The 16,255-nt window shown below is 36.1% G+C and overlaps 1 long non-coding RNA gene across 1 annotated transcript in view; it reads left to right on the top strand.

Moving 5' to 3' along the window:
* Nucleotides 1-6,790, top strand: part of LOC122685559 — a 45,363-nt gene extending 38,573 nt beyond the window's left edge. Inside the window, exon 4 of the long non-coding RNA XR_006338444.1 lies at nt 6,563-6,790. This is a non-coding gene — a long non-coding RNA (uncharacterized LOC122685559). The remainder of the gene's footprint in view (nt 1-6,562) is intronic.
* Nucleotides 6,791-16,255: the final 9,465 nt, after the last annotated feature.

A 16,255-nucleotide genomic window follows, 5' to 3' on the forward strand; every position in this document is an offset into this window, starting at 1 on the left:
CACTGTTGCCCATCTTCCTTGACAACCACAAGTCTGTTTTCTGTGTGTGTGAGTCCGTTTCTGTTTGTTCATTTGTGTCATGTTTTAGATTCCACTTATAATTGACATCATATGGTATTCATCTTTTCTGACATTTCAATTAGTATGATAAGCTATGGATCTATCAGTGTCGCTGCAAATGGCATTATTTCATTTTTGATGACTGAGTAGTATTCCATTGTGTGTGCATGTGTGTGTACATATGTGTGCGTGTATGTGTGTACATGTGTGTGTGTGTGTGTGTGTGTGTGTGTATGTATCTGTATATACACTGCATTTTCTTTATCCATACATTTGTCAGTACACATTAGGTTCTTTCCATGTCTTGGCTATAGTAAGTAGTGCTGTTATAGATACACAGGTGCGTGTATCTTTTTGAATTATAGTTTTGTCTGAATATATGCCCAGGAATGAGATTGCTGGATCATATGGAAACTCTGTTTTTAATTTTCCGAGTGATGTCCATCCTGTGTTCTGTAGTGGCTGCACCAATTTACATTCTCACCGCCAGTGTAGGAGAGTTCCCTTTCCTCCACACCCTCACCAGCATTTGTTATTTGTAGATCTTTTGATGATTACCATTCTGACCAGTGTGAGGTGGTACCTCATTGTAGTTTTGATTTGCATTTCTTTTATAGTTATGGATGAGTATTTCTTCTTGGGCCTATTGGGCATCTGTATATCTTCCTGGAAGAAGTGTCTGTTTAGGTCTTCTGCCCAATTTTTGATTGGATTGATTTTTTTGTTGTTGCTGTTATTGAATTGTATGACCTGTTCATATATTTTGGAAATTAAGCCTTTGTTAATCATATCATTTGAAAATAAAGTAAGTATATTATGTTGTCAGTAGCTTTATCTTCAATATATAAAAAAAATAAAACCTAAATGAATGATGAATTATTGCTATCTAAACAATACTAAAACAAATGAAGAACAAAAAGGGTTAAGTCCCATTAATTAGAAAGTCAGGTAGGAAAGTGGGTAGGGTACAGAGGGAATTTATTTTGTAAAATTTTAATCTTGTTAATGTATTCACAGAGGTTCCAAATAATATAGACCTATTTCTTAATAAAATCTCTATGCTAAATCTCCAGGAAAGGTCCCAAAATTTAAATAAAAATAACAATGTTGTTTAACTGATTATAAAGGCCTTCTAATTTATATACTATTTACAAGCTCTAAGAACATTCAGAGCAGGGTTTCCTTAATAGGACTCCTTAGGCTATTCTCAAAGAAAGTTTGTCTGGCCTTAGAATAAAAGAAGAAATTCATAATTCCCTGTATTAAAAAAAATTTTTTTTATTGGTGTATAGTTGATTTACAATGTGCAAGTTTCAGTGTACAGCAAAGTTAATCAATTATACATATATGTGTATCCACTCATATTAAAAGCAGAGAAAATTACTTTGCCAACAAAGGTCCATCTAGTCAAGGCTATGGTTTTTCCAGTGATCATGTATGGATGTGAGAGTTGGACTATAAAGAAAGTTGAGCACAGAAGAATTGATGCTTTTGAACTGTGGTGTTGGAGAAGACTCTTGAGAGTCCCTTGGACTGCAAGGAGATCCAAGCAGTCCATCCTAAAGGAGATCAGTCCTGGGTGTTCGTTGGAAGGACTGATGCTGAAGCTGAAACTCGAATACTTTGGCTACTTGATGCGAAAAGCTGACTCATTTGAAAAGACCCTGATGCTGGGAAAGATTGCGGGCAGGAGGAGAAGGGAACGACAGAGGATGAGATGGTTGGATGGCATCACCAACTCAATGGACATGGGTTTGGGTGGACTCCGGGAGTTGGTGATGGACAGGGAGGCCTGGCATGGTGCGGTTCATGGGGTCGCAAAGAGCTGGACACGACTGAGCGACTGAACTGAACTGAATTGATGTATCCACTCTTTCTTAGATTCCTTTTCTGTATAAGTCATTACAGAGTATATGAGGTGAGTTCCTTGTGGTATACAGTAGATCCTTATTAGCTACCTATTTTATGTATAGGATAAATATAATATATATGTCAACCCGAACCTCCTAATTTATCTCTCCCCTCCTCCTTACCCTCTGCTTAGATTCATTTTAAACAATAGACTTTTAGAGCTTCAGAATCAGTGATCTATTAAAACAGAGACTGAAATTTGATGAAAACATTAGTATTGGTATGAAACAAAAGATCACAGTAGAATTATCACAGGCATGTAAAAGAATCATGCATTTTCAAGACTCAGAGAACACTCATTAACATCCTTTTTAGTATAAATGTTTTCTTGATCACTGAAAATATACATATATATCTTATCTCACAACTGGAAATATGTAGCATGATGTTGGAGGCCATGTTCTTTCTATTTTCTAAGTTATTTTCTTGGTCCATGTAAAAAAAATTTTCTCCTGATAATCTCTGTTGTCCCAGGGGAGTATGGATAAAAAATTCCACCTTTCCTCTAGCTCTTTTAAGCTCTGCTTCCTCCCTATGGTAGCAGTAGTGACCTATCTCATTCTCCAATCCATAAAAGAAGCTAATATCTTAATCATTTCTGAACCTATATTTATTTCTCAGTTGGTCTAGAATTCTTATAGGCCAGTTCCCATTGTCAAGTCACAACACAGAACTTAGGTATACTTTGAATCGCAGAAAACTTGGCATTTAAATGCTCACATTCTAAACATTGAATATTTGTTGATAAATAATAGTTTAATTGGAGATAAAATAGATATCTTTGAGGTATTCTTTTTGGCATAGTATAAAGAGTGTTTTAAAAAAAAGTACTCTCTATGTACTTTGTTGTTAGATTTTTATTTAGATGAATGTAAGAACTCCAATGGATTAACTGTTTTACTCATTTACATCTGTTCAGCTATCTCATTCAATTCATATGACACTCTATAAAAAAGATACCACTAGATACATTTGATAGATTAAAAATGTGTAGGATGGTTTAAAAACTGTGAACATTCTGAAGAGATAAAAGGAGAAAAATTAAGAACTATTTTAAATGCATGAGCTATAACTATAAATTAAACATTTTACTACTTAATATGAACTTTTAATTTCCCATAGAAAGGAATTTTCAGGGTACTGAGAGATTCATAGGAAAAATAATCAAAAGTACTCTTAGTACTTTAAAGACTCCTACAAAATGTGGTATTTTTAATGAAAAAATATTATTTAATAGGGTTTTTGTTAGACTTTAATTACAATGTTTGAAAAACAATGAACATATAATTTAGTAAAGCCATTTACTGTACTATTGCCAAGAGATAGCAAACAATTCATTGCTTGTCTTTGTGTTTGTGTTAGTATTTGGATGGCATTTGTGAAAATAGGTCATAGTGAATCACAAAAATGACACATACATCTTGCCTGAATCATTAAATATTCAGTTAGATTAGCAAAGAAAGGAAACATCTTTTTCAAATTCATCTGACTTGTTCAGCATAATTTTCCAGTCCTGATTCTACGAAGCACAACAATATCCTCTCTAAAAATCATTGTGGAGAGGATATGTTTTCCTTATCCTTCTGCCAAGATTTGTCATAAAATTATAAAAGGGTTTTAGACTATTGTCTTTAGTACACTAATCTTTAATTACAATTTATGAAATATTTCCATCCTGCTTGTGCTTCCTTTTTTCCCTCCATTTATCCAAAGTTATCCATTTGCCATGTCTGGGAAAATTCCTTGCTCAGAGCTACTCTTTCACATAGTTTATATTTCATACATCAATGCGTCATACATTTAGAGCATTGTTCACACAGTAATGTTAAAAGGGGCTCCCCTGATAGCTTAGTTGGTAAAGAATCCTCCTGCAATGCAGGAGACCACAGCTTGATTCCTGGGTGGGGAAGATCTGCTGGAGAAGGGATAGGCTACCCACTCCTGTATTCTTAGGCTTCTCTTGTGGCTCAGCTGGTAAGGAATCCGCCTGCAATGTGGGAAACCTGGGTTAGATTCCTGAGTTGGGAAGATCCCCTGGAGAAGAAAGGAAAGGCTACCTACTTCAGTGTTCTGGCTGGGAGAATTCCATGGACTGGGTTTACAGTCCATGGGGTTGCAAAGAGTTGGACAAGACTGAGTGGCTTTCACTTTCACTTTATAATCATAAAATAATTTATGAGAGTATTGCCTTTTTGAAAAAAAGATATCATCAAATTTGGGATTCTTAATCTGTAATAGATACATGTTTGCTAAATTGAATTCAACAAAATTTAATAAAGTATCTCTATGAGATAGGTGTGTCTAACCTGAGTGCATCCATAGGAACTCTCTTCAAAAACAGAAAATTCCTTTGACTCACATTTCTGTAGAAGAGTAGCCATAAATGTAAATCTATTTTCCCTTTCATTACATAGATTCAAGGAGCTTCCTGTGGCAAATTGGTGGATCTGATTATAGAACAGGTTGTATTACTATTTTAAATTCAAGTTGGCTATTTTATTTAAACATTTTGTTTTACCTTGATGAAAATCTTAAATCATTTCATCATACTAATAAAGTAATTTATTCAGGGCAGCCTCTTATTCCAGAAAGCTGATTATGGCACATATAAGATAATGTAAAAAATTCCTAGTATTTAATATAATGGTAGTTGAATTCATTCACATGCAGACATAAACTTTTTGCTTTTCCAAGTGAGCACTGGCTCCATTTGCTAATGAATTTGACAATGCTTGTGTTGAAAAGATGTTTTGAAGATGGTGATCACTATTCCAGCACACAATCTCTGCTAAAACTACCTCTGACCAACATCTGTGGCTTTGCCATTTGAAACACAGAGCATACGCCTACCCTCCAACCTAAGTGCATCTGATTGAATAGGGAAGACTCTTTCTCCAAATAGGAACAATTCATCAATTGGACTGATTCAATCAGATAGTCTCTTCTGATAAATCTGAGATGAAGATGCTGAGGAAATAAGAAGAGGACAAAGTTAAAACAGAAAAGAAGCTTAAAACCAATCTCATTAACGAGTTATGACAGCCCAAATTTCCTCTTTCTGAGGCTTTGATAGTACAGTGATACATGGATTGGATGATTACTCTGTAATATATTAGGCAAGATTTTAAACAAAAGATTAACTTAAAGCACTACTGGAGTGCTGATATAAACCCACAAAAAGGAACTCACACTCATCCTAATGTAAGAATTTTTTTTCTCTAGTCAGCATGATGAGATCTCTGAAAAGCAAGTTAGGAAAGCAGTTTAGAAAATTCCTGGATTTTTCACCAACTTTTTAAGTATGAAAATTTAAAATATAAAAATAATGAAAGAATTATACTGTAATGCCCATATACCTAATATCTAGGTTATTAATTGTTAATTTTACTGTAAAATTATACACATGTATGAAAAACAGAATTTATTTCCTAAACACTTGATAATACATTTCAGATGTCAAATGTCTTTTTCCCTAATTGATTCACCATGCATCTTCTAAGAATAAGAATGTTTTCCTATATAAATATGACATTATCATCCCTAACAAAATTATTAATAACTTCCCAATATACAGTTCTTATTCAAAATGACCTCTGTCTAATAATTTAAAATAAAACAGATGGAACTGAAAAAGAGAAATAAGCAAGTTCACAAACATGGTGAAAATTGCAACATACACGTTTCAGGATGAATGAAACCAGAAAAAAAATCCATATGAGTATAGAATATTATAATGATCAATAAATTTAACCTAATGTTATACACAGAAGACTGAATCCAACAATGATTGACTTCCCATAATTTTCAAATGCTCATGAAAACAGGAAAAACTGATTATATGTTGGGGAAAAAATTCCAACAAATTTCAAAGGATTGAAAATGTGCAGAGATCATTGTTGATAAGAACAGACTTATATATAAATCAATAATAAAAATGTATTAAAAATGTACTGAGATTTTCCAAATATTTAGAAATACAAGGACTCAAAGAGCTTGTTTGTCAAATAAGAGATGACATCACAAAATAGAAAATGTTTTGAAATGCGTATATAAAGAAAAATAGAACATTTAAAATTCAATTATTTAAGAATTTCTGTAAAGTGTTAGAACAGATAAGTTTCCCAAAAAGTGGAAAGAAGAAAATAATAAATGAAATAGAAAATAAAAATAGAAAAACATTCAGCATGGCCAAATTTAGCTTTATTTTTAAAAAAGAGTACGAACTGGAAAAAAATAAAAACAAACCTAAAAAAGTTGACCAAGATAAAAAAAAGCACAAAATATCAACATTAATTTTTTTTTCAAAAAGTGAAAATATTAAACTAGTAAAGGTAATGAAAAGAAAATAAGAGCATGATAGATTAAATGCAAAATGGTTTCTATCCTCATTTTTTCCCCTCTATCACTGCTTTTTGCAAAGTGACTTTGCAGCTACTCTAAAGAGAGAGGCTGAATCTATTTCAACATCCCTTGAATTAGGTCTTGTCTTGTAATTTTCTTAACTAATAAAATATGGTGGGAAATGATGGGATGTAAATTCTAAGTTGGTCTCAAGAGGTCTTTCAAATTCCACCCTCTCTCTTTCTGTTAGACTTCCACCTTATCCTTATGGGCATGTCCAAGCAAGTCTGAACTGATGACAGACGATGTGCAGCAAAGCAGAATGAGCCCCAAGGCATAGCTGAGGCTCCAGACATCTAAGAGGACCCAGTGAGTTCAGAAAATTCACCCAGTTTAACATATCTGACTGTAAAAGCATGAGTGATCTTTCCAATTACAGCTTCTTGTTGATTGCTAAGTCATGTCCGACTCTTTGCACCCCATGGACCATAGCCTGCTAAATTCTTGGACCAGTCTGCCCATGGAATTTCCAGGTAAGAGTACTGGAGTGTGTTGCCGTTCCCTTTTCCAGGGGATCTTCTGAAAACTCCCTGGCAGGCTACGGTCTATGGGGTCTCAAAGAGTGGGACACAACTTAGCGACTAACACTTCTCCAGGGGGTCTTTCCAACCCAGGGATCAAATCCACATCTCCTGCATTGGCAGGCAGTTTCTTTACCACTGAGCTTCCTGGGAAGACTGACAGCAAAAGTCTCTCAGTCCTGTCGGACCCTTTCTTCCCAGGCCCTGAATTCTCCAGGCTGGAAGACTGGAGTGGGTATCCTTTCTGTTCTCCAGGAGATCTTCCCAACCTAAGGATCGAACTCAGGTCTCCTGCCTTGTGGACGGATTCTTTACCAGCTGAGCCACAAGGAAAGCCGAAGAATACTGGAGTGGGTAACCTATCCCTTCTCCAGGGGATCTTCCCAGACCAAGAATCAAACCCAGGTCTCCTGCATTGCAGGACTGAGACTATAAGACCTGTGCCAAGTTGATGAGCATAAAGAACAAAGCCAAGATAAGTAAATAAATAAACAAACAAGCAAACTGATGTGTAAGATTCAGTTCAGTTCAGTCACTCAGTCGTGTCCAACTCTTTGCGACCCCATGAATCGCACCACGCCAGGCCTCCCTGTCCATCACCAACTCACGGAGTTAAAACCCCTGTCCATCGAGTCGGTGATGCCATCCAGCCATCTCCTCCTCTGTCGTCCCCTTCTCCTCCTGCCCCCAATCCCTCCCAGCATCAGGGTCTTTTCCAATGAGTCAGCTCTTTGCATGAGGTGGCCAAAGTACTGGAGTTTCAGCTTCAGCATTAGTCCTTCCAATGAACACCCAGGACTGATCTCCTTTAGGATGGACTGCTTGGATCTCCTTGCAGTCCAAGGGACTCTCAAGAGTCTTCTTCAACACCATAGTTCAAAAGCATCAATTTTTCGGCGCTCAGCTTTCTTCATAGTCCAACTCTCACATCCATACATGACTACTGGAAAAACCGTATCTTTGAGTAGACGGACCTTTGTTGGCAAAGTAATGTCTCTGCTTTTTAATATGCTATCTAGGTTGGTCATAACTTTCCTTCCAGGGAGTAAGCATCTTTTAATTTCATGGCTGCAATCACCATCTGCCATGATTTTGAAGTTCAAAATAATAAAGTCTGACACTGTTTCCACTATCTCCCCATCTATTTCCCATGAGGTGATGGGACCAGATGCCATGATCTTAGTTTTCTGAATGTTGTTTCTGAATGTTTCTGAAAAAGCCAACTTTTTCACTCTCCTCTTTTGCTTTCATCAAGAGGCTTTTTAGTTCCTCTTCACTTTCTGCCATAAGGGTGGTGTCATCTGCATATCTGAGGTTATTGATATTTCTCCCAACAATCTTGATTCCAGCTTGTGCTTCTTCCAGTCCAGCGTTTCTTAATGATGTACTCTGCATATAAATTAAATAAGCAGGGTGACAATATACAGCCTTGACATACTCCTTTTCCTATTTGGAACCAGTCTGTTGGTCCATGTCCAGTTCTAACTTTTGCTTCCTGACCTGCATACAGGTTTCTCAAGAGGCAGGTCAGGTGGTCTGATATTCCTCTCTTTCAGAATTTCCCACAGTTTATTGTGATCCACACAGTCGAAGGCTTTGGAATAGTCAATAAAGCAGAAATAGATATTTTTCTGGAACTCTTGCTTTTTTGATGATCCAGCAGATGTTGGCAATTTGATCTCTGGTTCCTCTACCTTTTCTAAAACCAGCTTAAACATCTGGAAGTTCTCGGTTCATGTATTGTTGAAGCCTGGCTTGGAGAATTTTGAGCATTACTTTATTAGTGTGTGAGATGAGTGCAATTGTGTGGTAGTTTGTGTAAGATTAGAAAGGCAAAAACAAAGCTTTTGATATTTTGTGAACAACACTTTCACATAGAAAATCCAAAAAAATCTACATTTAAACTAATACAATTAATTAATTTATGTAGTTTTCTGGACAAAAAAATTCAGTGCACAAAAAACAATGTGCTTTTTAAGCCAGTAAGCCTGTCGCTTATTTCACAGAGATATTGTGGGAATATGTTATCAAAATTTAGAATATTATGAACAGCTTTTATGTAAATAAATATGAAAATTTAAATGGAAATCCTAGAAAAAAGTTTTATAAAATTGATAGAATAGAAAATCTAGTTAGTCCTATTGCAATTGAGCCTAATTAAAATAGCCCTCCAGATAAACTCCAGGTAGAAACATTGAAACTAATAAATAAAAAAATGCCAGGCTTAAATAACCACTTTCATAAATTCAAAAGTAGAATTATTTCAAACACTTTTTGTGAGTCCAGCATAACTTGATACCAAAACCCCACAATTCAATATCTCTCATGAATAGACAAAAAACCTCAAACAAAATGTTCTGCAAATGAATCCATCAATTAATTAAAAATATATTTCATAAAAACATTGAATAATTTTAGCAATAATTTTATCATTAATTCTCTATAACCATTAATATTATAAGGTATTACTTTTAGCAATAATATAAATAATTTTAATTATTCAGTGCAAGAACACTGAATAATTTTAGCAAGCATAGATAACTCTTGCCTGAATCAGTTATCAATATTTCATTAAGGATTGAAAAATGTTTATTTAAAAAATTGTCAGCTGATATTCTTCTGTAAAAAAGAAATTTCTCACATCACATGTAAATTCACTCTATTTCCTCCTTTAAAAAAGACTAAATATCTTGTTTTTCTTTAATTACCAATTTTTTTCAAATAAAAAGTTGGTACTGTTATCACCTCCTGTGGTAGACAATCTAATTTGTTCTATTTTAGTTTTGCTTATGCATTTATTCTTATTTTCTTCTTTTGAAGATCATGGCTTTTCCTTTCTTTCCCCTTTTCTTCCTGTATCCCTCCCTCCATCCCTCTCTTTCTCCCTTTCTTCATTCTTTCCTTTTCTTTTTTAATCTCTTATACTTGAACTGTTATATAGTTGACCACAGGGAGTCCTTTCTAGCTGGCCCTTACATTCCTTTAAAATACCAAAAATGAATGGAGAAATTTTAAAGGAACATATTTTAAATATATCCTATATATCTGGCACTATAATATATCTTGTAAGCTCATCTTTGACTTTATTTTCATCACTCCTGTAATTGGTGGCAAAAGCTCAGCTCCTCTGTACACTGGTGCTAAATTGAATCTGATAGAGTTTTGCGTGAAGTAAAAAAGAATAGCTTTATTGCTTTGCCTGGCAAAGGAGGGGAACAGCAAGCCAGTGCCCTCAGGACCATGTATCCCACCTTGGGAAAGATAGTGACAAAGATAGTAATTGTCCAAAGAGGGTGTGATCAGCTCGTGGACTTTCTTCTGATGGGTTGGTGGTGGGGTAGGTAGGAGTCAACAACATCAACCTTCCGGTCCAACTGGCCTGAGTCTACTGACTTGTGGGTGGCATACCATTGTTAATCCTTAACTTCTCCCACCTGGAGGGAGTTTCAGTTTCTGCAAAATAGCTCAAAGATATTGTGTATATCCTTTAAGGGGGAAACAGGACCTCACCCCAAAGCTGCTCTTGACTGTTTTTCTTTGGTCCCATCCCCTCCCTTTACTAATTAACAGCCACATGAATCTTCTGGTTGGAACTTAGGGAAGATCATGAAGGCTGTTTCCTATAAGCAAAGAAATGGGGGACACAAAGGCCTTGTGACCAGGACCTCCACATGGTCCTTCATGGTATCAGAATCAACTGCGTCCCCAGTGAGCCCTGATTCTTTGTTTGTTGTTCACTCACTGAGGCATGTCCAACACTTTGCAACCACATGAACTGCAGCATGCCGGGCGTCTCTGTCCTCCACTATTTCCAAGAGTTTGCTCAAACTCATGTCCATTGAGCTGGTGATGCCATCCAACCATCTCATCCTCTGTTGTCCCCTTCTCCTCCTGCCCGCCATCTTTCCCAGCCTCAAGGTCTTTCTAGTGAGTCAGCTCTTCATATCAGGTGGCCAAACTATTGGAGCTTCAACTTCAGCATCAGTCCTTCCAATGAATATTCAGGATTGATTTCCTTTAGGATTGACTGGTTTGATCACCTTGCTGTCCAAGGAACTCTCAAAAGAGTCTTATCCAGCACCATGATTCAAAAGCATCAATTCTTCAACACTCAGCCTTCTTTATGATACGACTCTCTCACACTTGTACATGACTACTGGAAAAACCATAGCTTTGGCTATACAGAACTTTGTCAGCAAAGTGATCTCTCTGCTTTTTAATATTCTGTCTAGGTTCATCATAGCTTTTCTTCTAAGGAGCAAGTGTTTTTTGATTTTATGATGGTAGTCACCATCCACAGTGATTTTGGACCCCAAGAAAATAAAGTCTGTCATTGTTTCCATTTCTTCCCCATCTATTTGCCATGAAGTGATGGGACTGGATGCCATGAGTTTTAAGCCAGCTTTTTCACTCTTCTCTTTCATCAAGAGATTCTTTAGTTCCTCTTTACTTTCTGCCATTAGAGTGGTATCATCTGCATATCTGAGGTTGTTGGTATTTCTCCTGGCATTCTTAACTCCAGCTTGTGATTCATCCAGCATTTCACATGATGTATTCTGCATATAAGTCAAATAAGCAGGGTGACAATATACAGCCTTGATGTACTCCTTTCCCAATTTGGAAGCAGTCCGTTGTTCCATGTCTGTTTCTAATTGCTGCTTCCTGACCTGCATACAGGTTTCTCAGGAGGCAGGTCAGGTGGTCTGGTATTGCCATCTCTTTAATTTTCCACAGTTTGTTGTGATCCACATAGAGCAATATTTAGAAACCAAGTTTTCTGAGCATAATTATGTTCATTGTTGGGCCAAACTTTTTGGCCCTTTCAATAGCCAGAAATATAAAGTATATTTTATAAGTGTCATGAGTTTACATTAAAATATCCAACTCAAATATTAAAATTCCCCAAATTATAAGCCTATACTTTGTTTTTATATTTGTATTTTTCTCCAGTTACATTTAGAAATTTGTTCCTAACAAGATTAATGCAATTATAATATTATTTATCTTATTCTACAGTATTCATACTATGATTTCATAATTACATCATGAATATTAGTATTGACTGTAAAATTGTTTTGTGGATTATTTATGGTACTGTTGTTAATGCTAGAATGAAAGTGATATAAATCTACTTACATAACTGAAGCAGAAAAGGCTATCTACAGAGAAAATAAAAAGCAGGATTAGAGAGAAAAGTGATGTGCAACAACTTATTCCTAGATATATCACAGAGCATTTCCTTGATTCATCATTAATGTCTTTCTAAAGTTTTGTTCCTAGAACTCCTAAGGCCTGCTGTTTGACTCATTCTTGACTATTACAAAATATCCATTTTGTTAGTCAAGTACTACTGTGCTTTATTTGATATTGGTAATTGCAACATCACATCACCCTCGCTATATCTAGGGGCTTCCCCGGTGGCAGTAGTGGTAAAGCACCCACCTGCCAATATAGGAGGTGTAACAGCCATGGGTTCAATCCCTGGGTCGGGAAGATCCCCTGGAGGAGGGCATGGCAACCCACTCCAGGATTCTTGCCTGGAGAGTCCCAGACAGAAGAGCCAGGCGGGCTACCTCAATGGGTTCGAAAAGAATCGGACATGACTGAGTGGCTTTCACAATTTGCTATATTTAGATCCTTGCTAAATTCATAAACTCATTTTAATGTTGAGAAAATGAAGAATTAGGGCTGTTACGAAACTAGCACAAATCTCAAATTTATATAAACTAGCACAGCTAAGAACAAAATGAAGGTCTGTTTAACGACAATGCCTGTCTCCTCTAGAAATATACTGCCGCTCTTAGTCACTTCAATTGTGTAGCCCACCAAGCTCCTCTGTCCATGGAATTCTCCAGGCAAGCGTACTGGAGTGGGTTGCATCGCCCTTCTCCAGGGGATCTTCCCAACCCAGGGATTGAACCCATGTCTCCTGCACTGCAGGCAGTTTATTTACCACTGAGCCACGAGGAAAGCCCTTAGAACTATGCTATACTGGTATCATTCTTTTAAAAGTCAGATATTTCCTGTTGTCCACGTGATCTCAGGAACTTATTTCCATGGCTTTGTCAGCTTGACTCTGGTTTTGAGCTAAGATCAGTGCCAGGATTTCTTCCTGAAAAACAATACTTCAAATGGTTGAAAATATATCATATAAGCAGAGGTGAATATGTTGGAAATTGTGAGAAACCAGCCCAGGTATATTGATTTCATATGGTTGATTAATTCAAATAATTTCAGAAATGAATATGCAAGAATCACTAGAGGTAGGACTATTAAAATAGCTCTGTTCCTAATAATACCAACCTAGCAGCAGGAGTTATTGGAAAATGTTATTCCATTAGTTTCCTTATAGTTCTATGCTTTCAGCATCAAGTTGGACCTGTCAGACAGAGTGAGAAGAAGCTCTTCTATGCTTGACTTTACTTATGGGAAATTTAGCATAATTTTGACTCTAGATTGTAAGAACAGAAATCTTGCTATGGTGGTTAAGTAATAATCTACATAAGAATATGGGTGTCTGAGTGGTGAAGAATCCTCCGGCAATGCAGGAGCCACAGCAGACATGGCTCAGTCCCTTGGTCTGGAAGGTCCCCCAGAGTATTCTTGCCTGGAGAATCCCTTTGGACAGAGGAGCCTGGCAGGCCATAGTCCATAGGGTCACAAAGAGTCGGACAGGACTAAAGTGACTTGGAATGCACATAAGAATATGCATAATTATAACAAACTTTAGTTTCTGATTTAAATTTAAGACATACAGTTTCTCCAAAACTTTTATAATAATTATGACATTAATATTTGGTGAGTCAACTGTTGCACACAAAATAAATATATTGTCAATGTCTTCCGATATATTAAAGGCCAACATCTAATTGTTAATTTTATCTTAGTGCCCTAGTAGGATAATTTGTTCATTCTGTGAAGTTAGTGGACTACTGCAGCATTTGTAGGTATTCTTCTAATATCTTAAAAATTACCTTTGCCTTAGCTGAACACAATTCAAAAGTACATGCTCACAAATGATATCTTTAAAATGTTTTAACTTTTTATAAAATAGTTACTGAGAAATGAAAAAAAAAAAAACCCCTGATCTTTCTAAGATAATTCCAAAATTGTATGTAAAGCCATTGCCAGTAAGAGTAGCTGTTACTTGCAAAAAATGTGTGTCTTATTTTCCAAGTCCATCATTCATCCTTTTGTGCATAACTCCATTAAATAGATTTTTTTCTTACTTTCAGACTGCCTATCCCACTTTATCTCTAGCAAATCATGATATGTTCAATCTCAAGGCAGATATATTTAGAATAAGGATATACTCATAGTTTTTAACTATTTACATGTAACAACAAATATAAAAAATATTGACTTTTAAATAATTAGAAACATGAATGTTTTAACATATTATAACTATAGAGAGTACATAAAGTATAAACTTACAATTGATATGAAACTGATTACTTTAGAAAGGTAACGACTACTTCATGTGTAATGAGAACCAAATTTTGTGGAGTCATTTCAGGATTAAACACCTGCAACATATTCTGACATCCAAGAACAGAACTAGGCTGAAGCTAAAATGGAGCCTTATGTGATCATTTTCAGCATTATAATTTCCTGCAAAATTTGAGTGATTTGCAGAACTGTGGTAGATTTCCCATGAATAGGATGGTGGCAAAGTCTTTGTAAATTCAAAAATAATTTTGCTGAGGCAATGAGAAGTAATGTACTATCAGATTAGAAGCTGTTCATGTTTTACCAAGCTATTCATATTTTACCAAGCTATTCATATTTTAGAAGCTCAAAAAGCATTTGTCTTTAAACATTGCAAAGTTCTGCTTTTCTTATTTTATATATTTTTTTGCATTTTCTTGTGTTATCTTTCAATTATCTTTGTATCTCTATACTGACAAAAAAATCATTGTATTCACACTCTAATAATTAAGTATTGTCTGTTCTACAGCAATTATAAGTATAATTATAAAAATTTGCAAATTTGTACCTTGGTATTGATTTGAAAAATAACTGCCATCCTAAAATATAAAGGAATCAGGAAGAGAAATTCACAAAGATTTACAGAATTGTCAAGCCCTAGAAGGGTACCTAAACTGACTGAAGAGTGAAGGTCATCTTGCTTAAGGAATGTGGAAGACTTTTTAAATGTGTTTCATAGGTTTACTCTAACATCGCCATTGGCTGAAAATCCACATTAATCGATACCCTACAGTTTTGTTTGTACCCTTGAATCCTGATTTATATCACTTTCACATTAAGACACCATCTTTCTGGAGTACCACACTAAGCATGGTTTATGTCACTTAATCAGCAGCAAAATTCTCACACAGATACACTGATACACTGATACACAAATGCTTAGTGCTGGTGGTGGTGGTTGAGTTGCTAGGTTGTGTCCAACTCTTGCAATCCCATGGACTGTAGCCTGCCAGACTCCTGTCCATGGGATTTCCCAGGCAGGAATAGTAGAGTGGGTTGCCATTTCCTTCTCCAGGGGATCTTCCTGACCCAGAGATTGAACCCACATCTCTTGCGTCACCTGCATTGCAGGAGGATTCTTTACCACTAAGCTACCAGGAAAGCCCACACAAATGCTTACTTACTGAAATTATTGAACTATGATAAAAATGTTAAAGGAGAAGCTGAAGAATACAGAATATTCTTCACACAAGGGCACAAACTGATATTATATTTATCCTCTATCACTAACTGTATTTCCTGTGATATCAGTCAGAATTCCTACTTACTCATTATTCAAAAGGGAGGTGGGAGGGGGGATTGGGATGGGGAATACGTGTAAATCTATGGCTGATTCATATCAATGTATGAAAAAAACAAAATATATATATATATAAAAATAATAATATAGCAAACTTACACAGTAAATTTCCAGAGTTTGTTTCCAGAGTTTGTTGTGGTCCACACAATCAAAGGCTTTGGCATAGTCAATAAAGCATGTACATATTTTTTAAGAACTCTCTTGCTTTTTCGGTGATCCAGTGGATGTTGTCAATCTGATCTCTGGTTCCTCTGCCTTCTGTAAAACCAGCTTGAACATCTGGAAGTTCATGGTTCACACACTGTTGAAACCTGGCCTGGAGAATTTTGAGCATTACTTTACTAGCGTGTGAGATGAGTGCAATTGTGCAGTAGTTTGAAGATTCCTTGGCATTGCCATTCTTTGGGATTGAAATGAAAACTGTCCTTTTCCAGTCCTGTGGCCATGGCTGAGTTTTCCAAATTTGCTGGCATATTGAGTGCAGCACTTTCACCAGCATCATCTTTTAGGATTTGAAATAGCTCAACTGGAATTCCATCACCTCCACTAGCTTTGTTCGTACTGATGCTTCCTA

This window comes from Cervus elaphus, chromosome 28 (genome assembly GCF_910594005.1).
Source record: "Cervus elaphus chromosome 28, mCerEla1.1, whole genome shotgun sequence".
NCBI classification, from domain to species: Eukaryota; Metazoa; Chordata; class Mammalia; order Artiodactyla; family Cervidae; genus Cervus; species Cervus elaphus.